The sequence below is a fragment of the Lynx canadensis genome, chromosome B4, assembly GCF_007474595.2.
Source record: "Lynx canadensis isolate LIC74 chromosome B4, mLynCan4.pri.v2, whole genome shotgun sequence".
Lineage (NCBI taxonomy): Eukaryota > Metazoa > Chordata > Mammalia > Carnivora > Felidae > Lynx > Lynx canadensis.
In genome coordinates this window covers 57,154,885-57,175,599 of record NC_044309.1, presented here as the reverse complement: position 1 = coordinate 57,175,599, position 20,715 = coordinate 57,154,885, and the positions used below count along the sequence as shown (strand labels likewise).

At 37.3% G+C, this 20,715-nt stretch overlaps 1 protein-coding gene across 1 annotated transcript in view; it reads left to right on the top strand.

Annotated features, from left to right (window-relative positions):
- Positions 1–20,715, top strand: part of SOX5 (SRY-box transcription factor 5) — an 866,928-nt gene that overhangs the window by 33,926 nt on the left and 812,287 nt on the right. The window contains exon 2 of the mRNA XM_030321940.1: positions 3,040–3,116. The gene's annotated coding sequence lies outside the window, so the exon portion shown is untranslated. The remainder of the gene's footprint in view (positions 1–3,039; positions 3,117–20,715) is intronic.

Genomic DNA, 20,715 nt, shown 5'->3' with positions numbered 1-20,715 from the left:
GGAGATTCCTCTTAAGTGACCTCCAACCTCTTTCTAGATACATAGAGAGTTTGTCATTCTGCAATGAGCATATGGTCGTTTCCCATGTATGTCTCAAGAAGGCTTGAGCACTGCCTGTTCCCACCCCTTAAGATGGCTCAAGAAAATCAAGAGATAATTCACAGCATATTCAAGTTACTTTTTGAACACCTTCCATATAGGAGAGAGAGAGTTGAGGTTTCCAAATTATCTGTTTATAGGCAATAAAAACATTCCATTCTTAGTCCATACTTAGTCTTAGCTAATATGATAAAATACCATAAAGTGAGTGGCTTATAAACAACAGAAGTTTATTTCTCACAGTTATGGTAACTGGGAAGCCCATAATCAAGGCATCAGCACATTGTGTCTGGAGAGAGCCCATTTTCTAAATGGCCATCTTTTTGCAGTAACCTCACGTGGTAGAAAGGAGTAGGAAGCTCTGTGGGGTCTCTTTGATAACAGCAGGAATCCCATTTGTAAGGGCTCCACCCTCATGAACTGAAGGCCCCACCTCCTAATACCGTTACATTGGGCATTAGGTTTTAACATAGGAATTTTGGAGGACACAAATATTCAGTGTATAGCTTATGGCATAGTATCTTGTCTGTATTTCTTGTTCAGAGTGGGTTTATGAATTTTCAGTATTGGCTATGGTAAACTAGGGGCTACATGGTGAATGAATCTTAGCACATAAGTGTCCCTATTTTCAGAGTGAAATTCTGAACAGAGGTCAGTCAAACATATGCAGTTTTGTTCTTGTGTTTATTAGCTTTTATTGGTGTGTGTCAAATTAGCAAAAACTTTGTGGCTTAAAACAGTGGCCATTTTCTAGCTCAGAGTTCTCTAGGTCAGGACTCTAGCATGGCATGGCTCTCTCTGCTCAGAGAACCACAGGCTGAAATCAAGGTTAGCCTGGTTGAGTTCTCATTATCTGCACATTCTTGGGGAAACAGAAATTTGCCTCCAAACTCATTCTTGTTGATAGAACTCGGCTCTTTCTGGTTGTAGGACTGTGGTCCCTATTTCCATGCTGGCTATCAGGGGTGGTCCATAGCTTCCCTGGGGGCTCTGTAGCTGCTCCCGCCATCCTGAAGCCAGCAATGGTGTATTGAATCCTCTTTATGCATCAAATCTCCATCTTTCTCTGTCTTTGCCCTTTAGATCAAGATTTAAAAGGTTAGGTCCACCCAGATAACCCCACTGCTTTAAAGTCTATTGTGTTATGTAATATAACCTATTCATCAGAGTCAAATCTGTTATATTCACATATCTCGGGACTATGCAGAGCATGTTCCCCAATTGGGAGGATTTGGGCGGGGCGTCTTAAATTCTGCTTACCAAATTTGTATTTATAACCTTAAAAAACCCCAAAAAACAAAAAAACTACCAACAACAAGATTGTGAACAGCCTCTTGCAGAGTGCAGTATAAGCATTTAGTAAAAGCACAAATGAAAGTGTGATTTAATTAATATTTTGTTTGAAAACTAGCACGTCTTTTGATGAAGTTAATTTTCTAACATCTGACCTTGACAGATCAACTATTACTAATTTTTAGAAATTTTACTTGTTTGTGACTCATTCACTTCTGAATATTACTACCATTCACATTACCAAAACAAAACAAAACCAACAAAACATGCTTCTGCATTTATTACTGGGAGTGTGGAGGTGGGGGTGGTTTTTATTGTTTGTGAGCAACGAAAAAAATAAGACAAGGCCATATTATCTATACATAAACACTATCACTTCAAAGTGATTTTTAATAGTGAGAGTTCTGTTAAGGTAACTTGAGTGGTAAAGTAAAATATCTTTCAAAGTTTGGGGAATTTCTAGATTTAAATAAGGAAGGTACAAGAGTTTAACCAGCCGTATGATTAGTCAACTACAAACTCGGTCAACTACAAACATATTTCTCCACATACTCCTCACTTCTGACACCAGCTCCCAAGTTTCAGACGTTTCTAAAACCACCTTCAAGTTTGACAATTTGCTAGAAGTATTCACTAAAACAGATGATACTCATAGTTGTAGTTTACTACAGGGAAAGGCTATACATTAAAATCTGCCAGGGGAAAAATTATGTAAGGCCGAGTCTCAAGCTGGTAAGTATAAGGCTGAGACTGAGTCTGAGTTTGAGGCCTGCAGAACCAACCACAGAGCTTTCAGTGAGCTCTCCTGATAGAGTCAGGAGGCATTACTTTTCTAGTATCATTGTGACAGCATGCATTGTCAACTAGGCAAGCTCACTTGAGACTTTGGCATCCAGAGTTTTTATTGGGATGCAATTACATACTGCCCAAGTTGTTGACCTTTAGTCTCCAGCCCTTCCTGGATGTCACTATGGGTTGATACCTTTAATCTCCAGTTCCTTCTAGAGGCAAAACTGATACTGCATGGCCCCAATCCCCCATCCAAAATCACACTGTTTGACTGTTGTGTGGCCAAAGCCCTCAGGCAAGCAAAGACACTCCTGCCAGATATGACACATGGAGGCCCTAGAGATCACCTCTCTGTAGCCAAAGACAAAGCCAGATCTTTCCTTGGATAAGGTCATTCTTCACCACACAGAAAAGGAGGGAGGGAAAGAGTCATGAATGCAAATAGTAGTTATCATTTATTGAGGGCATCCTATGTATCAGGCAGTATGCTAAGCATTGTAAATAAGATATAAACCATGTAAATAAAATGATGGTGGAAACAGGATTTAAATCTATGTCCGCCTAACTCAAAAGTACATGATTTCAAACACTTTATTGCCTTCACCAAACCCAAAGGACAGTAAGAGTATATAATAATAATTTAAAAGCAGTTATTCTTGAGAATGATTTTCAGAATAAAGTTGTCATTCAAATGTATAAGAACGTGCACTGCTATTTTAATAATGTAGGATTCAGAGGAAGAGGATTAATGTATAGAATGGTTGTGTCATTGAATTCATTCCTTCCAAATGGATTCTGGTCAGCACTTTATCATTGAATTAATTCAAACACATTTATGGGGGATGCCTTATATCTTAGGTGCTGTGCCGGCCACTGGTAACCCAAAGATGATGATAAATAAGTTCCTGTCCAGAAGGAGCTAGCGATCCACTGGGGTATGTAAACTCTTTCTTTTATTATTTTTTTTAACATTATGTTGGTTTTAAGCAAAATAGAGTGCAATATGTAAGAAATATTTTGCGTATGAATTTTGCAAGCATTTGGAACACATTTTTTTTTTGACTGGGTGAGCTAATGATAAAGTTACCAATTTGGAGATAGTTGTGCATATGACTATCAAATAAGTAAACTCAGGTTCAATCGTTTTATATATTCTTTAATAGTAGGATAGATCTTTAAAAAGCAAAACTACTTCAGAAATAAAACCAACAACATAGCACTGAGATTTGTGTGCATTTCCTACTTATGATAGTATGTGAGAGAAATGAAGGGAGAATAGGAATGTCACCAGAACACATCATACATAACAGCAGTGTGCATTTCTTCTTCACAATTGTCATGTTGATACTTTGCTTTTTACTGGTTACTTTAGCGATAATTTTTACCTTTCATTTTCTTCTACTTAACTGATTTTTCCAATTGAACAAAGTCTATACTGGGATAAAATAGGATGCCCTATTGGGGTGCCTGGGTGGCTCAGTTGGTTAAGCATTTGACTCTTGACTTTTGGCTCAGGTCATGATCTCTTGGTTCGTGAGTTTGAGCCCCGCATTGGGCTCTTTGCTGACAGCATGGAGCCTGCTTGGAATTCTGTCTCCCTCTCTCTCTGTTCATCCCCTGCTTGTTTTCTATGTCTCTCCCAAAAATAAATAAAGATAAACTTAAATAACAAGTATAAAAAATAGGATGTTGATATTTGGCAAATACGTATTTTATTTAAATTATACTTTATAATGGTCCATGCTTACAGTACACCATGCAGTATGCTCGGAGTGGTCCTGAGGAAATAAGTACAGCAAATGCAGTAATATACATATAAAATATTACATTCTAATTATACCTTATATATTTTATAGCTTAATGTAGTGGAATAGAATTAGAAAATAAAATAAATTTATGAGTACTTGATGTCCAGTAGTTCACACTGATGCTGCAGAACACTAGCGACAATATATATGAAAATATTTAATACATATATTAATACGCTATCTAGATTAAGCATTATAAGTGCTGAGAGTGCAGTTGTGATCATTTTAAAATGTGAGAACCCCAAGGAAAAAACCTGTCCTTTTTTTTTTTTTTGCAATATGATTTTAATTTTTAAAAGCATTTAATTTTGTAAACCATATCCATCATCTTTGCATAGATAAATGTTGTGGCAATTTTTTGAATGAGCATTTTGGTTCCCTAAAGAAATTATGGATACACTATAAATTTATAAATGAAAGGCCATTCATCAGAGTTATAAATATGAGTGGTTCTTGTGCTGATGCCCATGTAAACTTAAAGTGGTTTAATTTCTATCGGCTTTTGAGTATAGTTAGTACAACGAAAGAATATAGATACTGTCATACTTACATGTTGTCATATCATTGGCAAAATGGGGAGAACGGCATGAAATATTTTTTGAATAGCATGGCATTTCCTTGAATTATTGCTGGCAATAGAACATAAATCAACCTTAATGATGGATATTCCAAAGATGTTTATTAATCTATTCATTTAATCTGAAATACTCACTCTTGGCATTTATAGAGCCAGTTCAAAAGAAGTGGCGTGCTTCTAAACCCTAACTGTTACTTTTAGGGGCCCCATAATTATGTCAGCTAAGTCTGGTTGGAATGCAGATTAAAATGCATAAAAATCCTTTGTTCCTAATCTATGCTAAAGATAATTTGCCTAACTGAAATATGTTTTCTCGTATATGTCTAATAAAAATTTCAATTTGGTCCATCATTGGTGAAATTTACAATATGGCCTCTATTTGAATCTTCAGTTTTTAAAGTCTGTTTTCCTCCCTCCTATCTCCCCCGCCCCAAATTACAAAATAATCCTGTACTTTGTATAGTTTGACAGAAAAGGGCTGGAAAACTGGCCAAATTCCTATGCATTGAATTAAGATATTGCATATAGCATATGTTTTGAGCACATGTAAGGAGACAGGTAGGATGGACAGATGTAAAGATACTGAGAGTGGAATTCTTATTAGATAGCATAGATCAGAGAAAGCCAGTAGCAGTTAAGCTGAAGAAGGAAGAAGTCAGCTCTGCGTATGTTGGGGAGAAAGATGGTATGAATGTGCATGCATGTCTGTGTGTTGTTTACTAAAATATGGGAAGTCTAGGCATAGAGCTAACTTATGCATTAAAATAATGTAAGCAGGACTCAGCTTCTCTCCATTTCTTTGCTTCCACTAATAATACAGCATCAGTCTTGGCTTCATTTGCGAGCAAGATGGTGGCAATGGCATTGCTGAGTATTAGCATCCCCTTGGGCTTTATTCAGATCAAACTGGAAAAAGAGAACCTCTTTCCCGGAAGCCTTATCAAAAGTCTCTTTGTGCTAATTGGTTTTGATTAAATCGCAGACTAATCCTGCACACCTCTCTTGGAGCAAGAGATAGAGTCAGCTTTATCACTTTCCATGGACTAGGCACTAGGATTGCCTCCCAGAGGGAAATGGGGTACTTGTAACAGAATGAGGGCATATGGATGGTAGGTAGCAAAAAAAAATAAATTACTGCCAGAAAAAAAAAAAACACAATGGGTATATACACATGAAACTTTACGTATAATTACAGAAACCTATAGATTTCCTAACAATACATGGATTCTAGGTTAAGAAACTCTAAAAAGTAATACTTGAATCTATGCCTTCTGGAACAAACAAAAAACAGTATTGATATCCATAGCTGTCTAAGGAAAATAAGCTTTTACTTTGATTGTTTCCTGAATAAAGACACAAAATGAGTATAATCTATAACTACTTGTTTGATAATATCAAATTAACAACGATAAAGAAGTTGTATTTTCTTGTTAGCTAAAGTAGAAATGAGTGGTTCACCCTGAAGGTGGTTCTGTAACTATTGTTTTGTATAAGGAAAAAGAGCAAAAATCTCTCTCTCTCTCTTTTTTTTTTTTTTTTTTTTTGAGAGAGAGCATGAATAGGGAAGGGGGAGAAAGGGGGAGAGAGAGAGAGAGAGAGAGAGAGAGAGAGAGAGAGAGAGAGAGAGAATCCTAAACAGACTCCACGCTCAACATGTAGCCTGACTATGGGGCTCAATCTCACATTGTGAGATCTGAGGCAAAATCTTTTATTCAAGATAAGAACTTTAAACAGGCAACATTGGGAGACTTCTATTAGGAAAAAAAAAGTTTTCCAATATTGGGTCGATAACTTTTATTGCTCTTGGGACCTGCATTTATGTGCATCCTAAGTCCCTTCAATTTGGTCAGTTTAATTAAAAGAAGTATTAATCAAGGAATAAAAGGCACAGCATAAGGAATATAGTCAATGATTCTGTAATAGTGATGTAATGGGATAGATGTCAGCTACCCTTGTAGTGAGCATAGCATAATGTATAAACTTGTCCAGTCACCCAACTGTACACCTGAAACTAATGTAACATTGTGTGTCAACTATATATGCACAAATTAAAAAAAGAAACTGAAATATTACTCAGAAAAATATGAATCAGGTCTATGAAAATAATTTGTGATTATTTGATAATTGGCCCAAACTACCTGTTGATTTGCCTTTTTTGTTTGTTTTTACACTCAATTTTATTTTGGAACGTGTTGGTTATTTCCTTAAAATTATTTTTAATTGAAAAATCTTAGGAGAATTGGTAGAAAATATAGGTCAATCATTGGAAAATAGGGATACTTTAAAAATACCGACATAGTGATTATGTACTTCTCATTAATATTGGTTACAAGAATTAATAATGTGGGCAGTAACATAGCAATTGTCAAGAAAATATAGGTCAATCATTGGAAAATAGGGATACTTTAAAAATACCGACATAGTGATTATGTACTTCTCATTAATATTGGTTACAAGAATTAATAATGTGGGCAGTAACATAGCAATTGTCAAGATAACAGTCATCATTATGCCTTACTTTTACATGGATTCTCAATTTTTTGACAAGGAGTTAGCCTGGGATATTAAGTTGCATCACTGAGCACAAAAGGAGTTTTTCTTCATAAGTGAATCAAAATACTCCTCAAAAATGGAAAAGAATTCCGTTGTTGCCAGATATTTTTATTTTTTATTTTTATTTATTTATTTTTATTTTAGGGAGAGAGAGGATAGAGAGTACGAGTAGGGCAGAGAGAAACAATATTAAGCAGGCTCCATGCTCAGTGTGGAGCCCCACGCGGGACTCAGTCCCACAACCCCGAGATCATGACCTGAGCTGAAATCAAGAGTTGGATGCTTAACTTACTGAAACACCCAGGCACCTTGGATGCCAGATAGTTTTAGAGAATAAGCGTGGTAATTGAAGATGGATTTTCTGTGCCACATTTTGTCTCTTTCAAACAAGCAAAAACCTTCTCAGGTTTTAATACTCTTCCTCATGAATGGATAACCTTTTTAACCAAAATCTTATGACTAAAGTGACCAAATCTTATGACACAAGTGACTGATGACTTAAGACTAAAGTGAATTGTCACTGCTCCGTGTTCAGTTCAGTATTGTCAGTTGTGGAGAAGGACATTCTATTTTTCCCTACCGATTAATGCTACTGAAATGCTACAGCTATTTCAGAAGGTGTCCACCTTGTTTCAAAATATTTCTGCAAAGGCCATAATATACCTGGCTTTCCAGATTGACATGTTATTATTTTTAAAAACTCCTCCTGAAAACCTCAGTTTGCCACCAGTTCTTACTTGACTTGAAAAGTTCGTGGGTCCATTATTGCTGTGTGTGTATGGTTTTTGTTTTGTTTTGCTTTCCAGATTATAGCAGATCTTTACACGGTGTCAATTATCTGTGAATAGGAAACAGCAGGTAGTTCATTCATTGAAAACTGGTTTACAGATTTTCTTGCTATACATTTGCTTGCTTCTCAGATTCAGTTTTAGACCTAACCAAGATAGAGAATTGCTTATCTGCATGGTAATATTAGTCATCAGTGGAGTTTAGAGAAATGAGGTTTGTAAAGAACAAGCTTTTTAAAATATATGATTTAAAATGTTGTTATTCTTCCATTTTGGTTAAAATCAATCCATGGATATTTTTAAGGTTATAAGTTAAAGCAGGAAGAATGTGTCACTCTTGTAATGCTTTAGCTAAAGACAAAAGATAGAGGACCAAAATACCGTAAGAGCAATTGAAACTATATATTGTTCTTACATGATGTCCAATTCAGCTGTGTAGGTGTGAGTTTCAGATAAGATTGAATGCTTTTAAAGACTTGAACAGTCAAAGCATTCCCTATTATTTATTTTAAGGGCTTTTTAAGGAGAAGGAATGGGCTTAATCCGAGACCCCAAAGCATACATTTCCAAAGACAGCTGCCTGTCTGAATAAGGAATGAGCTAAGGAGTGAACAGGAGAAAATCCACATACATATTTGAGTTTCACTTTAGAACTTTTGATAGCTTTGGTCACTGATTGGAATTTTTCTCCAACTAGAAGTCAAAGAGACAAAGCAGGTAATCTACATAATCTTTCCCACATTTTCTAAAAGTGCCTGTAGATGAAAACATGTCAGACAATTGGTCAAATAGGGCCTAAAGTTTTGTTTGTTTGTTTTAAATCCATTCTTTACTGAGAAGGAAATAAAAAAAAAAAAGCTTGAGGTTGGTGACAGACTTGGGTTCTTGCCACATTCCCAGCTTATTTCATGGACGGCTCTCTACTCCAGAGAAAGTTAATATTTTCCAGAGATGTTCCATAGGTATTCTAAATCATACTACAGACACCTGCTCCTTTATATGGATATGTTATCCACCTAGGATGAATCAGAGTTGATTTTTTTTTTTTTAGTGTGCTTCCTTTCAAAAACCTCATTAATCTTAGTGTGCAGAATTTAGGGGGAAAGTTGTGTTTTGCTACTTGACACTGTTTAATGTAAATGATTTATGATTATTCCTTATGTATACACGATAGGCACTTTATAAATTGGACTGTTCTAGGAGTAACACGATACATAAATGTTATTGCTATAAATTCTGAAGTTGGCTATATATTTTTGTATCATGTAACCAGTTGACTTATAAATGCTGACTATTCCAACCTGCTCTTTCTACTCAATATTGTAAGTGGTGACTTAGGTAAGCCTAGCAGAGATATATACACAGAGGCACTCAAACTGCACGAGAGCAGGATATCCTGGCACCTCTCCAGTGTGGCTTCTGGCTGTCTTCCACGGGTAATGGCAGAAAGAAGAAAGAATGAGAGGGGAAACTGAAACTTTATGTAGCAAAAAAAGATGAATCTAAATTATTATTATTTTTTTTGCCCCACAAAGTCAAGAGCCAGGTAGGAGAGAAAAGGGGAAAAAGCAGAGCAAACAGGAGAAAAGTACCAGTAAAACCAATTCAGCAAAATTTAGTTACATGCCACTTTACAGGTAAATTTCCATCACTTAAATAACATTAAATAAGGATAAAGGTAATAATAGATTAACAGCTATGTAATTGTATATTTTTGTATCTATAAATACAGTATGTATGGAAATAATAATATTTATTTTTTTGCATTTCTGTGCATGAAGTGTTTGAGGAATGGAGTTTTATAAACCATTTGATTCTACTGGTAGATGAGACCATTTTATTATGTGTGTAATTCTGTTACACTAATAGCTCTCATTTTTTTACCATGAAAACTCATTGTGATTTTCTTTCCGGGATCTGAAAGAATTAGAAAAAAAAACCCTCTGAATAATCGGTCACTTTATATCTGAGTAATTGTTAAATACCAAACTCATCTAAAATGTCGAGTTACAGAGGAAGGAATAATACCCATATAACTGACTGTCAGATTCATAGCGATTTTATGCTGACTCCTGGTATTGACTGCTTACCTGATCACACAGTCCTGGCATTGGAGCTGATTTGAATTGCTCTATGCCCTAATTTGTGTAAAGAAGAACTGGGCTGTGAAGAATTCTATTGTGTTTGTAGTGTCTATTCTGATAGTGATTTTATCGCCCATTTCATAGGCTGCTTCAGTTGATTCCCTTCCCCCATGCCCGACTAAGTAGTACCATCTACACAATTGATCTGGTTGTCCATGAAGTCAGTTCAAATCAGCTGTTACGGTGGCTAAAAATACAAGATCAATAATTTTAAAACTTGAGGTTCGTATCCTCCACAAAAGGACTAAATCTCATCAGGCAATCCCACGTGAAAAGATTATGAGACTGAAACCACATGTGTGTGATTTGTAATAACAAACATTATTTATTTGGCTATTACACTGAAGGAAATCTCCTAATTTGCTCCTTTATTACTTCTGCAATACATTTTTAATTGTCATACTTTCTGGAGCTATCCTGGTGCATGCACTGGAAAGAATATGCATATGCAGATATCTCTATATCTGTAGGCACTATAGTCAAAACAACTTATTTGCCTAGCTGCGAAGCTGGCTTACTCACCCACTCACAAACTCCCAGAGGAAATAGGGCAAAAAGGTCAAGTAGAAGCAATAAGCCAATGATCTGTTACACAAAAGTTACTTAAGAAGTTCTGAGTGGCACTGCTCATCTTCTAGAAGGGAGATCACTGCATTCCCTGCTCATCCCTGTGTCATCAGCAGTAGCTTTGGATTCGTTTTTGAGGAAGAAAGCCCGTTTCTACATTGCTGCTGCTATACACTCAGGTAAGCTGGATTGAAATCCCAGAGACACCGCTGAACCAGACTAGACTGTGGGAAGATTCTGGTGCCGAGAGAGGGATTTACAAACATCAGTTCTCTTATCCTGTAGAATCTGAACCACCATGTACAATTCTTCTTTTTCTGAAAGGAGGTTAAATTTAAATGCAAGACCTCCAGATTTAAATACACACACACACACACGCACGTAAAATGAGAAAAAGCCCATCACTTTGTGTTCAGTACAGAATACTTACAGTTACTATCTTTGAGGACTTTCTTTTTTTTTGCCACTTATTGCTCTTTGTCTTTGCATGTAGCATCTAATTTAAGCCTCCTAAGTCCCTTGGGAACCAAGTACTATTATTATACCCATTTTTCAGCTTAGAGAATTGAGAGAGAGAGAGAGAAATTGAGTAACTTGCCATGACTCAACAGCTAGTAAGAGGTGGAGCCAGGATTCAAACCCGGGCAGAGGGATCCCCGGGGCTGACGCACACACTCCCAGGTTGACTTTGAGCAGTATGTAGTGCTCCGTTTGTGAAAAGAAGGCAGGGGAGTCATCGTTCAGCAGGAAGTAGGATTTGAGTTCTTTTTCTTGTACTAATGGTCACTGTATCTCTCTCTCAGGCCCTGTTGTGACCAATGGCAAGTCTCATTTGAGACGGCCAGTCAGAAGTGAGTAAAATAATCTATGGCCCAAGAAGAGAAAGGAATGCACTGGTTAATATGAGGATCTGACCTTAGGACCTTGCTTTCACTATTGCCGCAGTAAACAAGCGAGCTAATGAACCACAGATGTTAGTGTGTCATTAGTGTCTTGGAGTTTTGTCTTCCTGGGTAGCTACCATCAAGAAGGACAGTGCCCTCTATGAATATGCATTTAGTACTAGATACAGCAATTTATGCTTTTGAACAGCACTTTATCATTTTGTTTTTGATAAATATATAAGCAATAATCAGTAGTTAGGAGTTTCAGGCTAAAATGGATGCCATTATTAGTGACTTAACAGCTCTTCCTGTGAATTCCACATGTGTCACCAAGACTGGATCATGCTACCCAGAGCTACATATCGTCAATTTTTAGAAAAGCTCACTTCGAATGCTTCTCGTGCTGTGAACCCTTTGTTCTCAGAATTGCAGTAGTCCCTAATTTCCAAACTCTGAATATGTAAAATACAGTACTTGCACAAAAAACCTAGGAGCTGTATAGGTCAGAACATTTGTTTAAACTAATATAGAATTAGCTTTTTCAGTTCCAGCTCCCTTTTTCCTATCCATTTGCCTTGCTAATAAGGCCTCAACTTATTCCTATTCAGTTACCTTGTGCCACGATACCTCTCCTTTTTGGATTTTTTATTCTGATTTGAGCAGACCTACCTAGTTCACACAGAGGACTTCGACAATAATAATAAGACATAAAGGCTATTCAGTAAACAAGGACGGTGAAAACAATGAAATTTAACACAAACTAGGCAAAATAGCATCTCACAGCACAGAATTCTATTCCATTTTGAAACTGGTCTTTATAGATATTTTTCTCTGCCTGAAACATGTGTGCTGGTTCTATATATATAAGGGAATAGTGACATCCTGTGTGTAGCTAGACTAATTGCCTCTGTAATTAACCTATTTGAGAAGGAAGTTACATAGACATAAAATATCATTGAGTAGTGAAAGAGGCAATTTTATCTTACAGCAAACCTCTAACTTTACCAGAGGGTGTGGGCTAAACAAAAAGACACTGTCTCCTTCCCTTCCATCTTTTTTTCCTTCCTTCTTTTTCTTGTCTCTGTACAGTTCCACTGCCATTTCTATTTTCTCTCTACTACCTATATTTCCATATTATGAGCTAAAGATGTAGTGTTATTATGAGTGAATATTCAGTTTTAAAATAGAATTGAGGAGAGGGGCACCTGGGTGGCTCAGTCAGTTGAACATCTAACTCTTGATTTTGGCTCCGGTCATGATCCCGTTGTGGGATCGAGGCCTGTGTTGGGCTGCATGCTGAATGTGGAGCCTGCTTAAGAGTGTCTCTCTCTGTCTCTCTCCCTCTCTCTCCCCCTCTCCCTCTGTCCCTTTGCCCCTCTCCCTTGTTTGTGCTCTCTGTCTCTCTCCCTAAAGTATGTATAAATAAAAAGATAAATAGAATTGAAGAGAGATGTAAGTGTGGTGATAGGAGATAGTCTTTGGTTAAGGGTGGGATATGTATAAAATCATTTTGTTGTCTCAGAAGCTGAGGACAAAAATCTTAGCCTTCCTCTTATCCCTTAATAAAACATATGTTAATTAAATTTAGAGAAGGATCTGGGGGCATGGCAAAACCAAGGTTTTTCTTTTGACCCCTTAAGTCCAGAAGAAACCATTAGAAGGCGATACATTACAACAGAGTGTAACTTTTGTGGTCAGAATTATTCATACTTCACCCAAATTATGGCTAAAGGGGAATAAGAAGAACATTTTTTTTTCCCAAAGTGCCCCTTTCAATGTTTTAAAAGGTAACACCTTGTCAAGACATTTCAGAAAACTGTGGGACAAAGCAAAAGCAAGAGGCATGGGAGAAATTAGTGAAAAGTGTCCTGCTGTTTATGTCCTGACTTACCCTCAAACCCCAGCAAGACTCAACTCTCAGGGCTTTGCTCAACCCTAGCCTCATGTATAATCCCTTATTCCATAATCAAAATGGTATTTTGAGTCAGACAGCTTGCTTCAGTCTTCTTCAATGAGATAACAAATGTTATGTTATGATTGATATATTTTTCAAGTCAGGTAGCTACTCTTGTATATTTTGCATGTTATAGTAACTTGAAAGAGCTCAGTTTAAAGTTATGACCACTACTAAGAAGAATTTCCTTGTGAAATATTTGAGAATTTTAAGCCAAAGTAAATATAATTGCTGCATTATATAATGAAGGCTGAGAGTGGAATAGTTGGAATGGAAATAAATGGTTTGGAGTTTCAGACCGTGGTGGATTTGGATTCGCCAACTTCCAGGAGAGTCTTTCCATGCCTCAGTGTTTTTATCTGTGATGTGGGGATAAAAATTACCCTTTCATAAGGTAATCTTGAGACTTCAGTGAAGAAATAGTCCTGTAACACCATGCCTAGTGCCTATAAATAAATGCTTAGTAAATAGTAGCTAATATTATTTCAGATGACATTTGATAAAGCAAAATGATTTGGATACTAGATAGTTTATTGTAAAAGTATTTAATCTTATCTGGTTGAACTGTTCTTCAAATGGATTTGTTTAATGACCTATGCTTTCATTACTGTGTTCTAATCTTCACTGTAGTAACTTTTCACTTGTATTGATAATTTATATTAGCAATAGCTGGATTGCCATTCTTGGATGATGGTGCAAGGACATTTTTAAAAAGTATTTTTCCTTGGAAAAAATATGAAGCAAAGAAGAGAAAGAAACACTACAGAAAGTTTTCTTGTGCATCACCTTCACGGTTAATCCTGTAATCAGTAACGATTATCTGATTGTAAAAGAGGCTCCTTATGAGTAAAAGGATACCCTAATTCTACAAACCTGGTCATTTGGTCATGGCTATGTTTTGGCAGTTGTGCTAGTTAAATATAGTATGCTATGATCATTGAGGTGTCCAGCAGTTTTATGCGAGTCCCCCATCTGTTTTATTGGTGATCTTCTCTAGAAGTTAGGGAATTATATGAATCGGAAACTCAGAAAACCATTCTCAGGAGGTCAGATTCAGTCAGTGCTCATAATCACAAGATAATTCACTCATCCATTCAACAAATATTTATTGGGAGTAAGTATGTTACGTGCCACCCACTGTGTCAGTTTTGAAAGTATAGTCATGAAGAGAGAAGATAAGGCATGGGGACTCACAGATGTTACAGCCTGACAGAGAAGGCACATAACATAAAACAAGTAATTACAATGAAATATTTAAGTCTCCAAATAGGGGAGTTTTTTGATCTCTTAGCCAACGGAGTTGTGATTTCCTAATTGTAGATAGTGGGGGTTGGGGCATTCCTTCCTCCTGTGAATTTCCACAGCATTTTATCTGTACCTCCATTTGGAAATACCTTCCACCTTGCCCTTAGTTCCTTATGACTGTGGCATGTCTTCTAGGACTGGAAGTTCCTTAGGAGCCAGGCAGGCTGGGAGTGCCTTTAGCATCGTTCAGAGGACATACACTTGTACACTCTACATAGTAGTTGCTAAATCAGTGTTGTTGAGAGAATAAAGCAAAGAAGTGTGAGCGATTTACTTCTATTATCCTTTCTGTTTTCGATTCTTAAATATTTTGCTTTGAAATTTCTCCTTCTTCATATTCATGTGGTTAAAAGCAGGTAATAACCAATTGAAAGCCACTATCCCTCCTTTTATCCCTCTCATCTATTATTCTCTCAAAATTTAATCCCCATCAGTCTCCTCTGAAATAAATTTTTATTTGTAAGACTTTCCACGTTTGCTGTACAGGTGTCTGACTTTAGCTGCCCCATGCAAATAATAATGGAGGAAGCATCTGTTATTTGTGATATGGTACATTTTGGGATGTCCTGATCAACCTTTCTTCTGCCTATCACTGGACCTATGCAGAGAATCAGTGTCAGCTTAATCAGTATCTAGTTTTGAAAGGTCAGAACTCTTCCTTGGTTGTAAAATGGGTAGACCTTTAACCAAAGGTTTAGTATTCATTTGCCATTACTCATCGCATCACACTCTAAGAAATAAAACTGAATTCTGACAGCTTTTAAAAAGTAGGAAAGTAACCAGCTCTTAGACATCTAATCCATAGCTTAAGAAAATTCGGTATTCAAAATGATAAAGGAAGTAGTTCAGCAACAAGAAGGAAGGCAGCCTTTGCATATTCTTCTGGAAGGAACTGAGCCTCATTGGGAGGGAGAGACCTGAGTTCCGTGTTGCCTGCGAGCTGGGGTGTAATTTAGTGAGCTGACAGGAGGAGTGAAGTATCTCCTCAATATCTGTGTTTGGCAGCAGAGATGAATGCATACATCAGGAAACAATGTTTAAGTGTTTTATTTCCTTATTTCAGCCTGTCAAACTGTCAGTATAGTTAATGGCCACCGAGAGAGAGAGAGAGAGAGAGAGAGAGAGAGAGAGAGAAGGAACAGAGAGAAACAAAGGTGCTATGGAATCTGAAAAGAAAGAAACCAGGAAAGCATTTGCATGTTTCTGTGGCATAATGGTCAGTCAGACAAAAATAACTCACTATATTCAATTCTCTACTAAAGCCAGATGTGCTAGTTCCCTACCTACAATCCCTGCCCCCCTTTGTGCCTTCGTTTATGTCCTTCATAACTCTTCATTTCACTTTGATCCCTGTGACTCCTTTCACTGAGGTCTAGGTTGATTATCAATACTTAAAGGATTATTTTTTGCTTTATTGGTAGTATCCAATTTTGCTCAATTTTCCAAGTTTACTCTCTTGTTTACATTGTTTATAAAATCTGGTATTAATGCTGCTTATACAAAAATTTTCAGTCTTACAACATCCCCCCTCCATATTTTTTGGGGGGGGGTCATTTTGTGTTTTTAGAGCACACAAAGAATAGGCTGGACTGGATTTTGACCTGTTGTATCTTTCTTAAAGGAAGAAAAAATAAAGCATAAAGTGAAATAACTAAATTAGACATTTACTCTTAATGAATACAAAACTATTTTTAATTTCTAAAAAGCTGGGCACAACTGAGTGATTTTTATTTTATAAAAAGGAGATATATAAGGGATTGTTTTTGTACTGGAAATATATTTTGATAGCAATGGTAAAGCCTCTTATATTTCACATCTATGTCAAACTGAATTTTCAACCTTTGATTTCACTCCAGTGATGAATATTTTTTATAATGAACACATTTAGTTGCCTTATAAACTGGAGGTATTTAATTAGAAAAAAAATTGTTTTTTAAATCTCTATTTACAAACCTTATATAATGGTCTAAGGAGAGGTAGTATAGGGTATTAAATATAGTGGGTCCTGAATCAGGCCAGTCTTCAACACCTGGAAGGCATTTAAAAGTACAGACCCTTGGACTCCGCTCCAGATTGCTGGGGAAGAGAATCTTGGGGATGAGGGTCCAGCATGTGTGTGTGTAAAATCCATTCCACACTCCCTACTCCTCACCCCCAGGTGATGTGGGCTGTCAACCAGACTAGGAAAGCACACCATCCCTGTCACAGAAAGAGCACTGCTCTGGTTACCAGAATTGGGGCTGGTTTCTGACAATATCATTCAGTCACTGAGTAACTTTGGGCAAATCACAAGCTTTGGGGAAGCACATTTTTCAACTCTATACACTTTATGTGATCTTTTCCAGCTTAAACTCTTGTAAATTCATTATATTAATGAGGTTTTAAAAAGTTTTAAACTTAAAAACTGAGAGTTAAAAGACACATGCACACACACATAGTTTCTTAGTTTTTATTCTTAGACTGAGTTGATAGAGGTAAGCAAACAAAAAATCTCTCATTCTCAGTTTAAGAGTTCTTGATTGGACCTCTCTTTTTATGATATCAATCATGAACATTTTATCAGGGAAATGAGGATTTACCACCCTGTGTTTTAGGCCTTCAGATGCAAAATGGAACTCCTCTCCACCCGCCCAAACTTGATTCTTCTTCAGGGTGCATGTCTTAACTAATGACATCCCCATACATCTTGTGTTAGCCAAAACATCATGCTCCCTCTCATTTTTCTTTGACATCCTAGGTTGATTTTACCTCCCTAAACTATTGTTCATCTGTCAACTTTTTATCTTCACCACCATCCATCCTGGGCCAAGGTTCCATATTTCCAGGATTCTGCAATCACCTCTCTATTGAGAGTCTTTTCTATATCTTCTCACCCTGTGCTCTAGTTGATGCTCAATACTACAAAAAGATTAAAGATGCATATCTGATCATAGGCCTTCCCCCTTCTCTATCCCACTGTGCATGGGATAAAGACCAGAACGTGTACATGGCCTGCAACACCCTGCATGATCTGTGCTACTCTTTTAGAACTCGCTTTCTGCTCTCTATGCCAACTGGCCATTCTTCAGTTTTTCACACATAGTGTATTTCCTTTCCATCTTAGGGCCATTGAGTTTTCATTTCTTTCTGGCTAGTAAGCTATTCATGTCCAACTTACTCATTTCAGATCAGCTGAAATGACATTTCCTCAGGAGAGCCTTTACTGATGTCCCAGATATGATTGAGTTCACCTGTTATTTTTTAAATTGTTTGAAATGTTTGTTTATTTTTGAGAGAGAGAGAGAGCGAGCGCGCGCTCCAGGCAAGCAGGGGAGGGGCAGACAGAGAGGGAGACAGAGAATCTGAAGCAGGCTCCAGACTCTGAGCTGTCAGCACAGAGCCCAACATGGGGCTTGAACCCACCAACTGTGAGATCATGACCTGAGCCGAAGTTGGATGCCCAATCGACTAAGCCACCCAATCGACTGAGTCCACCTGTTATATACCAGGCTAGAATACCTTGAATTTTCCTCCAGAGAATTTTTCACAGTTTGTAATTTTATATTAATGTGATGGTTTGGCCAATTTTAATCAAATCACTTAGACTATAACCTTGAGTTATAACCAAGAGTATGGACTTTTGATACTTTTGTTCGTCACTGATTCTCTAATTCCTCAAACAGTGGGTAGGATATAGTAGGTTCTTAAGAAATATTTGTTAAGTAAAGGAATAAATGAATCAACAGAAGAAAAGTGCTCATTTATGCAGGGGACCTCCCCTATTGCCACATATTTCTAGTAATCTGTCAACCTGCCACCATTTCTCATTCTCTGTTCCAGCAACATCTGAATGCCTGGCTTCAAACTTTTTCTATATTCTTCTGACGTTAAAGAGGAATGTAAAAGCAGTGCTTTAGGCTTGTTGGTGCACTCTTGAGATGAAGTTTAAAATTGTGCATAACATGGGGCACCTGGATGTCTCAATCGGTTATGCGTCCAACTCTGATTTCCACTCAGGTCATGATCTCGCAGTTCGTGAGTTTGAGCCCTGCATCAGGCTCTGTGCTGGTGGCGCAGAGCCTGCTTGGGATTCTGTCTCCTCTCTCTGCCTCTCCCTTGCTTTCTCTCTCTCTCTCTCTCTCTCTCTCTCTCTCTGTTTCAAAATAAATAAACATTGGATTTTTTTTTTTTAAATTGTGCATAACTCAATGCAAGAAGTGTAAGTAGTGAAGAGGCCCCTCAAAAATTTATTTACAGGAAATGAAGATTTCATCTTCTGGACTCCCTCCTTTGTTCAAATAAAAAGGTTGTTGCATTGAGGGTATACAAATCTTGTAGCTGAACTCGTGAGTCACCATGTCATATTCCTGCTTTGACATAACACATTGATACAAGTTATTGGCAAGAAGGACAGCTTTTGGAGACAGAGAGGATTTAAGATATGGAATTTAGTTAAGGCAGTTAATTTATTGTTGTCTGCTTTTCAGGTATATCATATTCTTTGTAAAATATGATCTGGGATACTGGAACCCCTTCTATGTACCTTGTGCGTTAGAGGGCCTTCTGCCTCACCCTTCTCGGCTTCTTCCTTCACTCCTGGGTCGATGAAAAATCTACTAGACCCTATCTTAGACATGATCCAGGAAATTTATACCTTGTAATTCTCTGTCCAAAGACTTCATACCTGTTAATGAGGCCTGTGCAAGCTCTTTGCGTGGTCTGTCCTTCAGGGGTCATACTTTGCCCTGGAATGTGTAACCCTAGGTCCAAGGATGGCCAGAGGAGAGCTGTTTGAGAGGGGCTGGCCACAGAGAAGGGGTGCCTCCATTTATCTGCTTGCCCTGGGCCCAGATATATTAGGGGGATGCTGGAGATTAGATGGGTGCTTTAGGAAGAAGGCATATAATAAGAGAAGAAGAGGACAGAGTACAAAGCCCCGCAGAACATAAAATCAAGGCCCCAACAAGTTAATAATTGAGTAGATGTATAAATAAACCCATAAGTATATGAGTAAACTAACTTTTGAAAACAGAAATCAATTAGAAAAGAAAAGAATTAGGAAAATACTGCCTTGATTTTTACAGTATGACTCTCACATTTAGTCAGCATCGACCATGATTAGTGGGACATATATTCCAGAGAGAAGTCTCATGGCGGTGATTTATGGCATGAAGCTGTTGGACCCTGTTGTCATGGACCCAATGGAGCTTGGTTTGTTATTCACATTTTTTTTTTCTTTTTAGAGAACTGAGAGTTGGTTTTGTTTCAATATTTGTTTCTCATAATATAATTAATATATATTATTTTCCCCGTATTTTCTCTTCCTTTCTTCTTCTTCTTCTTCCTTTTTTTTTTCGAGAGAGGGAGAGAGAGAACGCATGTGTGTGTGCATGAGCAGGAGAGGGGTAAGGAGAGAGGGAGAGAGAGAATCTTAAGCAGGCTCCATGCCCAGCATGGAGCCCAACATGGGGCTCGATCTAACAACTGTGAGATTCTGACCTGAGCCGAAATCAAGAGTAAGATGCTTTATCAGTTGAGCCACACAAGTGTCCCTTTCTCCCCACCCCCAAATTTTCTATAGTGTGGTAGAGAGAACTTGTCATTCCATTATTGAGAGGAAGAATTAACAACATAAGTAGGTAGTTAATAGCATAGTTAAAATTTACTGTCACAAAAACACCTGTCCATTCATTACTGTGCTATGTGAACAAAATCTCAGTGATACTACAGGAGGAAATCAGGAAGGAACAAAGTATGGGACTGCTTGGCTTTAAGATGATTAAACAATTTCATTCAACAGGCAGCACTTTTCCCTTAAGCCAACAGCTTTCTCTTTCACAGTACCTTTAGAATCTTTTTGCAAAGTTGAAAGAGCTGTAATTTTAATGTAACTATTATATTCAAGACATTAATGACCTGGATCATCGAAAATAACCATGGTAACAGGTGAGAAATCAAAGATAGTTAATTTAATT